The sequence below is a fragment of the Notamacropus eugenii genome, chromosome 4 (genome assembly GCF_028372415.1).
Source record: "Notamacropus eugenii isolate mMacEug1 chromosome 4, mMacEug1.pri_v2, whole genome shotgun sequence".
In the NCBI taxonomy this organism is placed as follows: Eukaryota; Metazoa; Chordata; class Mammalia; order Diprotodontia; family Macropodidae; genus Notamacropus; species Notamacropus eugenii.
This window is the reverse complement of record NC_092875.1, coordinates 14,143,156-14,151,334: the sequence shown is the minus strand read 5'-3', so window position 1 is coordinate 14,151,334 and position 8,179 is coordinate 14,143,156. Positions and strand designations below refer to the sequence as shown.

Here is an 8,179-nt window from a genome sequence, read left to right as displayed (position 1 = left end):
ACCCCTGGCCTTTTTGTGGCTGAAGCAAAATTCAGGTTACTGGAAATGTTTGGGTAATAAAATGGCCAATTATGTAAGCAGCCACTGAGAGGAGAAACTAGGGGAAGCATAGACCCATTTCCTCAGTCCTTAACTGTTGTTAACATCTCTCTGCTCCAAGATGGAGCCATGGCCAAGCTCTGTACCTCCCTTCTCTGCCACCACTCAACTTTCTTTTTCTTTCTCTGGTTCCCCAGGGGATTACCAGCCCTTGGCTCCACTCTGGATGATCCATCTACTTTCTCTCTCCAAAATCTCCATATGGCTCCGATACAGCAAATTCATTTTCTGTAAAATCCTTGGAGAACGCCAAAGTCTCTCACAAGATGGCCCTGATTAATTCAAAAAAGCCATCATTCCTCTCTGGTCTGCACTCCTGAATCTTGGACCTTCTCCAGCATTGCCTACCTCTTTCTCTTCTCCCTTTCCCTCCTTGCTGGGTGTCTTCATCTCACACACATGCACACACACACGCACACATACACACTTCAACTTCCTTTATGTGTCATAAGCTTAGAATGTAACCTCATTGAGGGCAGGCTAGACCTGTCTGTCTTTCTGTCTTTCTACTTGTATTCACATGCCTGGGCTGAGCATGGTGCCTGGCACACTGTAAGTGCTTAACAAATGTTTCTTCGGGTGTACCGCCCTGTTCATACTTGGTTCTCATTGACTGATTCAGTGGAGAAGCATTCTTCCCTAACTCTTGAATAGGCAAGATAATAATGGATCCCTTTCACTTGTGTTTGGATGGTCTGAAAAGAAGGAAGAAAAGGAATACACTAGAAAAGAAAGGGGAAAGAAGGGGAGGGAAACAGTGCCTTACATAACCTGGGTGCACAGACAAGGAGGAGGGGAGGGCAGTAGAGCTGGATGATTTCAAAGTAGGGCAGAACGTGGAGACTGTGGTACAGAAAAACATTCAACTGAACAGGGAAACAGGAGACAACGGGGAGAGGGGAGAGAAGAGAAAAAGAGGAGAGTTGTTATAAGCATGACAAAATTCAACCTTGGAGGATGGAGAAAAAAGGAAGAAAGAAGGAAGGAAGGGGGTGGGAGGGAAGGAGGTAGTAAGGAAGAACCTATGATTGGGACCTGAGCAAAGGGAAGAGAAGAGGGCAGGGGAATGGAAGCAGGTTACATTAAACCCAGATCACTAGTTCTGTACACAGGGCTTCATTTGTACCACCTTCTTTTTGTAAAGAAAGGGGTTGGGGGGAGAGAGAAGAAAGCATAAAAGAAAACAGAATGGAGTGAAATGCAGAATTAGTTATTATAGCCACAAACACTTTATAAGTGTTTGCACCAACAAAATTAATTCAGTTCAAATTAGAAAGGAAACAATGAAGTAGGGAAAATACTTTAATTGAGTTCTCTGATTTCTAAAAAATATAAATTATTCAAATTTGTAAGAAAAGGAATCAGTGATTTCCTAATCTATAAATGATTAAAGGATGCGAGCAGACAGTTCTCAAAGAAATCCAAGCTATCAACAGCCATTCATAAACAAAGAGCCCCAAATCACTACGAATTAAAAAAATAGAAATTTACGTAGTTGTCAGGTTCCATATCACACCCATTGCAAAAAAAAAGACAAAAAGGGAAATGACAAATGCAGAGGGACTGCAGGAAACTAGGCCTGGGGTCTACTCCCAGAGTTCACTTGTAAGTCATGACATCACCTTCCTGATGTCATGGTCCTCTTCCAGAATGAAGAACAAGTATCAATAAACAATCTTCAAGTAGTGGTGGCCCCTCCTCGGCTCCCCCCTCCAACCGACTAGTTCCAGTTGGACAATGCAGCTCCATCCTTCCTTCCTTCCTTCCTTCCTTCCTTCCTTCCTTCCTTCCTTCCTTCCTTCCTTCCTTCCTTCCTTCCTTCCTTCCCTCCTACACTCCTCTCCCTCTGTCCACATAGGGAATTATACCCTTACCTGCAGGTGTGTTCTCCAAAGCAGTATCAATTTTGATGTCTGCGAGCAGCCATGAATTGCAGAGGACTGGTGACAAAAATTGCTACCTACCTCCTGATGGACAAGTGCCAGACGCAAAATAAAGAATGAGACGTGTGTTTTTAATGAAGCAATTTGTGTTTCTTAATTAGGCATATTTGTTAACAAGGGTTTTGTTTCTTTTCTTTTTTTTTTGTTTTTTTTCTGTCCCCAAGCATTTCATTTTTTTATTTTTCATTTTTAACACAGTTCATATCACACAACATAATTCCAGCTTTTGGTCAGGTGATATTTCGTTTAAAGCATTTACAATATAGACCACAAATGAATTTCTTTTTTAACATTAACCAACTGAGACACAAATAATAACTATGTTGCTAACTTCATAAGCCCTTGACCTAATTGTCTCCACACTATTACTAAGAGTTAAGGGACCCTAACTTATTGTTGTTGGTCTAAAGTCCTAAACCTAATAGCTTAATTTTAGACTTGACTTCGGATGTTCTCCTACCAACAATCTATAATTTAATAGATCTGGTATTAAGCTTACAAACCTTTTGACTATAGGAAATTGCCACTAAGAGTAGGGACATTGCAGGGAAACAATATCTCCCCAACTTCATGTCAGTTCCAGGCAGGAGTAGATTGTCAAGTTGCTTTCAGTGAGGCTTAAAGTCTTCCAGGTGTCAGTGGAGAAATTGTGTCAGGAGAATCCTACCTCATCCCAGGCTGAACATCCACTCTCCCACCCTTCCCATGAGATCACCTTTTTCAGTTCATACCAGCATCTCACAGGCTTACTGGCATCATGGATTGGAGGCTCAGACCTCCTTTCTTGCTGTCCATATCTGGAGTTAGACTCAGAAGAACAGTCACTTAATAGTCCTATAGCATCTTAAAATAGCAAGTTCCAATAACCAGGTTTCAGATATGACTATAACTTCACACTGGCTAAGGAACATCTTTTGAGTCAAGTCTTAAGTGGCTTACATGCCTTTCTATACCTGTTCTAGATCCTGATTAAATAACAATCATAAAATCAGATTTACCGTTAAAACCTTAACTTTTCCATCAGTGCCAAATTTTACCCGAAGTTACTTGCCTCTAGGAGACTTAGATTAAAATTCATTTCCCCAAATTAAAGGTGTCTCTGATTTAGTCTCAGTAATTAATTCAGTCAATTGTTTTCATACTAATTGCTTTTACATCACTTTGTAACATGTCCAATTTTTCTCCCCATCTCTCCCCTCCCCCCACCCCCTAATACCTTGCATTCGGATTACCCCTTTATCACAATCCACCCTTTCCTTATCCCCATCTTCTCTCTTTTCTTGTAGGGCAAGATAAATTTCTATACCCCATTACCTGTGTTTCTTATTTCCCAGTTATATGCAATAATAATTCTCAACTTTCATTTCTAATACTTTGAATTCCATCTTCTTTCCCTCCATCCCTCCCTACCCATCCCCACTGAGCAGGCAAGCAATTCAATACAGGCTGTATATGTGTCATTTTGCAAAAGACTTCCATAATAATCATGTTGTGTAATACTAACTATATTGCCCTCTATCCTACTCTATCCACCTTTATTTTTTTATTCCCTCATTTGACCTTGTCCCTTCCCAAAAGTATTTATTTCTAGTTACTCCCTTCTCCCATTTGCCCTCCCTTCTATCATTCCCCTCATCCTACTTGTCACCTCCTCCCCTACTTTCCTGTAGTATAAGATAGATTTTCATACCAAATTTAGTGAGCATGTTATTCCCTCCTTAAGTCATATGTGGAGAGAGTAGCTTCACTTTTCCCCTCTTCCCTTCTCCCTTTTCTCCTCCATTGAAGATTTTTCTTTATCTCTTTTATGAGTTATAGCCTGCTCCCTTCCATTTGTCCCTTTCTCCTCCCAGTATTTTCCTCCCTCACCCCTTAATTTTTATTTTATATCTTTTTTATGTGGATATCATCTCTTCTGACTCAATACAGCCAATACTCTCTGTCTATATATGTGTGTGTGTATGTACAATCCCTCCACCTACCCAAATGCTGAGAAAAGTCTCAAGAGTTATAAATATTTTCATTCCATGTAAGAATATAAACAGTTCAGCTTTAGAAAGTCTTTTATGATTTCTCTTTCCTGTTTACCTTTTCAAACTTCTCTTGATTCTTGTGTTTGAAAGTCAAATTTTCTATACAGTTCTGGTCTTTTCAACATGAATGCTTGAAAGTCCTCTATATCATTGAATTACCATTTATTCCCTTGAAGTATTATACTCAGTTTTTCTGGGTAGGTGATTCTTGATTTTAATCTCAGTTCCTTTGACTTCTGGAATATCCTGTTCCAAGCTCTTCGATCCCTTAAGAAGCTGCCAGATCCTGTGTTATCCTGATTGTATTTCCACAGTACTTAAATTGTTTCTTTCTAGCTGCTTGCAATATTTTCTCCTTGACCCTGGAACTCTGAAATTTGGCCACAATATTCCTAGGAGTATCTGTGTTAGGGTTTCTTTCAGGAGGTAACTGATGAATTCTTTCAATATCCATTTTGCTCTCTGATTCTATAACATCAGGGCAGTTTTCCTTGATAATTTCATGGAAGATAATGTCTAGGTTCTTTTTTTGATCATGGCTTTCAAGTAGTCCCATAATTTTTAAATTGTCTCTCCTGGATCTATTTTTCAGGTCAGTTGTTTTTCCAATGAGATATTTCACATTATCTTCTATTTTTTCAGACTTTTGGTTTTGTTTTCTAACTGCTTGGTTTATCTCATAGTCATTCATTTCCCTGAACTCGATTCTCTCTTTTGGGGAACTATTTTGTTCAGTGAGCTTTTGAACCTTCTCCTCCATTTGGCTAATTCTGCTTTTCAATGCGTCCTTCTCCTCATTGGCTTTTTGGACCTCTTTCTCCAATTGAGTAGCCTCTTTTTAAAGGTGTTATTTTCCTCAGCATTTTTTTTGGTTCTCCTTTAGCAAGCTGCTAACTCGCTTTTCAAGTTCTTCTATTGCCTGAGCTCTGTTTAAGTTCACTTTGGAGGCTCTGGAGACAGGGGTCTTAACTTCCTGTGACAGTAAGCCTTGTTCTTCCTCATCCGAAAGGATGGGAGGAGACACCTGTTCACCAAGAAAGTAACCTTCTATGGTCTCATTTTTTTCCATTTTGGGGGGCATTTTCCCAGTCAGTTACTTGACTTCTGAATCCTTTGTCAAGAGATTAGACTCAGTTGCTCGGTTCCCCTGGGCTTTGGGTGGGAGCAGGGCCATCACTCAGGACTGGGGTTTAGATCAGCTGCTCCTTAAAGCTGAGGCTTTAAGCTGAGCTGTCTGGACAATGAATCCAGGTTGCTTCCTGGCCTCCAAAGCTGCTTACAGTCTGCCATTGCCTGGGGCTATTGCTGGAGAAACCCTGGTCCCTCTCACCTAGCTGGGAAAGCCCTCCACCACTGACCTTTGGAGATTTCTTTGTTTCTTTGTGGGTTGAGGTATCTGGGACCTTCTCTGCTTGGAACTCTGCCTGGAGGTCTGTTCAGGTCCTGTTCCTCCCAGTGCCTCATGGCCAGGGCTGGGCTCAACTCCACTCATCATCCCATGAGATAGACCTTTCCTGTCAGCCTTCCGGGTTACCTTTGGCTGAAAACCTCTTTCACTCTGTTGTTCTGTGGCTTCTGCTGCTCTAGACTTTGTTGAGAGTCATTTTTACAGGTATTTTGTGGGCTGTGGGGAAGTACTAGAGTATATGTGTCTTTCTACTCCGCCATCTTGGCTCTGCCCCCTCTTCTTTTTTTTTTCCAATGGGAGAAGGTGGGAGGAAGAGAAAATAAATGCTTATTACCTGAAAAAAAATTTTTTTTAAAGAGTATCATTCATAGATCACGTTGAAGGGATATCTCTAGGAGGGTGCCTGGAAGTAGAGGGTCTTAGGCCTATATTCTATAATAATTTTACCAGTGACTAAGATGAGAAGACATGAATGGCATCTGTAACTAGTTTCAGATGACACAGAACTGGGAGACAAAAAACATGTAGACAATAAAGTCAGAATCCAAAGAGATTTCAACAGACCAGGAAGTAATAAGTGGAATTATATTCAATAGGGATAAATGTCAAGAGACTCCTTGTGGCATCGTAGGTGGAGAGTATGTCTTAAAATCAAGAAGACCTTGGCTCCATTTCTAGGTGCAGCTCATCCTGGCTGTGTGACCTTGGGCAAGTCATTTAACATCTCACCCCCTCCCCCAGGCAACACTTAGAGACTAGAATTTGCCGGGTCATTAACCTGCATTGGTAGAGGGAGCAAATCCAATACACAGAAAGCTAAATGTCTACACTTGAGTTAAAGTACTAGCCTGAGACACTTACTGGATGTGTGACCCTGGGGAAGTCACTTAACCCAGTTTGCCTCAGTTTCTTCATCTATAAAATGAACTGGAGAAGGAAATGGCAAACTACTTCCTAACACTATCCCTAAATTCAAGCTCAGTATCTTTGCCAAGAAAATCCCAAATGGGATCATGAAGAGTCAGACATGACTAAAAAACAATTCTTCTGATATCTTCAGAGATTTGTTTTTTCCACATATATTTTGTTATTGTTTTATCTAGTTCCACCAACTAGATTGGTCCCTTGATTGGTGTTGTATTGTATCCATGAATTAATTTGGAAGATGGTGCCTTTTTTTGTATTAACTCAACCTGGCCATGCTGAGGGATCAAGATCTCCCCCACTCCTCAATTCTTTTATTTCTGTTAAAGCCATGTCCAACCTGTCTTTAATCCAGTGTCTTGGTGGGTTAATGCCCCGGTATTTCCTACATCTTACCATGTTGGTGCACAAACATTCCTTTTTGATCAACTTTCCCTGGTTTTGATTAGTGATTTATAATCATGCAGACAAAATCTATCAAGTCGAGTCAGCTAGCATTTATCAAGAGCCTACTATGTGCCAGGTATTTTACTAAGTGATGGGATATGAAGAAAGGCAGAAAGACAGCCCTAGCCCTCAAGGTCTAATGGGGAAAGCAATATTCGGGCAGATATCAATGAAAATGGAATAGACTGGATGAGTTGGAGATGATTTTTGAGGGGAGCCACCAGCATGAGGGGTGATCAGAAAGGTTTCTTGCTAGAGCCTCAGTTGATATCTTGGTTGTTGAATTTACCTTTTCTTTCTCTTTCCCTCTTCACATCCAACAGGTGTCCAAGGGCGAGTTTCTGAGCCCAGGGCACAGGGAGTCCACCATCCACCATCCTCTGGGCTCTACTGAGAGGCAGCTTTTGATTCTCTTGCTGAGCTGACTTGAAAGGGAGGAAAGGCCACTAGGGCTTTGATTCAAGTGGATAAAAGACAGGAAAGGTTGATAATAGATCCTGGAGGGGTAGAAATAAAAGGGAACCTGTGATTTCATTAGGGTAGAGGGTTCCCTGTGGAATGTTCTCCTAGATTGGGAGTCTTCAGAGTTACCTGAAGCCAGTGTGGCTGAGTGGCTTGGGGACATTGGGTCCAGTTCTTTTAAAAAGAAATGGGGCCATGGAACCCTAGGGACCACATCTGGACTTAGATAATATTAATATTATCTATGTTTCGTTACATTTTTATTTATTTTATCCCACATTTCCCAATTACATTAATTCCCAATTAATCTGGTTCAGGCTACACAAACTGATGAGAGAACAGCACCTCTGGATTTCCTCCCTTCAGGGCAGATGTGAGTGTGGTGGGGGTGGAATATCACATGTATTGTCAGACACAGTTCCTGTTGGTTTTACTAAAAAGGCATTAATAAAATAAAATTTTACTTTTAAAAAAAATAATGGAGATGAGAGGGGCCTGAGAACAAGGGATGTCAGGGCTGGGAGGGGCCTGAGAACAGGGGGTGTCAGGGCTGGGAGGGGCCTGAGAACAGGGGGTGTCAGGGCTGGGAGGGGCCTGAGAACAGGGGGTGTCAGGGCTGGGAGGGGCCTGAGAACAGGGGGTGTCAGGGCTGGGAGGGGCCTGAGAACAGGGGGTGTCAGGGCTGGGAGGGGCCTGAGAACAGGGGGTGTCAGGGCTGGGAGGGGCCTGAGAACAGGGGGTGTCAGGGCTGGGAGGGGCCTCAGAACAGGGGGTGTCAGGGCTGGGAGGGGCCTCAGAACAGGGGGTGTCAGGGCTGGGAGGGGCCTGAGAACAGGGGGTGTCAGGGCTGGGAGGGGAAGAAT

At 42.1% G+C, this 8,179-nt stretch overlaps 1 long non-coding RNA gene across 1 annotated transcript in view; it reads right to left on the bottom strand.

Moving 5' to 3' along the window:
* Window positions 1-2,110: 2,110 nt before the first annotated feature.
* LOC140499017 (uncharacterized) overlaps window positions 2,111-8,179 on the bottom strand; it is a 7,638-nt gene continuing 1,569 nt past the window's right edge. Inside the window, exons 2-3 of the long non-coding RNA XR_011965246.1 lie at window positions 7,144-7,351; window positions 2,111-5,817 (exon numbers count right to left, since the gene is read on the bottom strand). This is a non-coding gene — a long non-coding RNA (uncharacterized lncRNA). The remainder of the gene's footprint in view (window positions 5,818-7,143; window positions 7,352-8,179) is intronic.